The sequence below is a fragment of the Lepisma saccharinum genome, chromosome 6 (assembly GCF_977018435.1).
Source record: "Lepisma saccharinum chromosome 6, izLepSacc3.1, whole genome shotgun sequence".
NCBI lineage: Eukaryota > Metazoa > Arthropoda > Insecta > Zygentoma > Lepismatidae > Lepisma > Lepisma saccharinum.
The window spans coordinates 26,381,689-26,382,784 of NC_139234.1; the positions used below are offsets into that span (position 1 = coordinate 26,381,689).

A 1,096-nucleotide genomic window follows, 5' to 3' on the forward strand; every position below is an offset into this window, starting at 1 on the left:
TCCCCGCTCTTTCCTTGCATTGGCACCCTCTTCTCCCTTGTTGTTGTAAGCCTTGTTGTGTGTGTGTGTGATTTCTTATCTATACATGCACAAGACATACAAAATACGTAGGTTCAAATTAAACAATATAACTTTAATACATGGAAGCCATTCACGTACATCTTACACACGGTTACTATAACAACCAATCAATAACATGCTATAAAATATAAATTCTTCTTCTTCCTCTTATCATGCATCTATCATCTCCTCCTGGAGTCTCTTTTTTGTTTTAAGTGCTGGTCTTACCATATCTATCAGGAGGTCTCCTAAGTCTGTTCGACCTTCTGAGTGGTGCATGCCCATCGTCTGTGTTTGGTTGGTTTTCGTTCTCTCTTCTTCCCTCTGCATCCTTAGGTCTCTTGCTAGCTCTTTTAGCTATAGTCAAGAACTGGTCCAGACCAAAAGGATCGTCTTCATCTTTCTCAGACTGAATAGGTCCGCTGCATGCTGCTCCACGGTCCGTGCCACTGAATTCCTTGTCTGGGACAAAACTGTTTGTTTTCATTATTTTCTCCAAATCACCTCCATACACATCCTTGTTCAGATCTCTTGATGGTCTGTAAATATGTTGGCCCAGAGTTTGTGCATGCCACCAAGGTTTATCATACACGTTGTACGCTTCGTCATCTCCGTACCCACTGTCCATCCTCTTTGATTGGTTGAACAGCTTCTGGTCAAACTGAGTGTCGTCACTGGCCATGCTCTTAGCTGGCATTCCAATGGCAATCTGTTTACTAATGTCCCTCTCCCTGTCTCTCCGGAGCTTCGATCTTTTATCAGGATCTGCTCTGGCCAAATTTATTTTTCGTTGTCTACGTTTATGTGTCTCATATAGTAGTTGGTCACGTTCCCTTGATTCATCATCCTTATCTGCCATTGCCTGTGTTCGACTTCTAGCTCTCTCTTCTCTCGTCTTCTGAGCCAACTGCCTCAAATGCTCCTCTTTCTTCTCATTTTCTTTCTGGGCAAGTTTCTTCTCCAGTTGCGCTCTCAAACCTTCACTTTCCGTTATTTTAGTATTAATATCTGTGTTATCATTTCGTCCGGACCCCAT

At 42.7% G+C, this 1,096-nt stretch overlaps 1 pseudogene; it reads right to left on the minus strand.

The window, feature by feature from the left end:
* Positions 1-271: 271 nt before the first annotated feature.
* On the minus strand, positions 272-1,096 carry LOC145989024 (puff-specific protein Bx42 pseudogene; annotated as a pseudogene).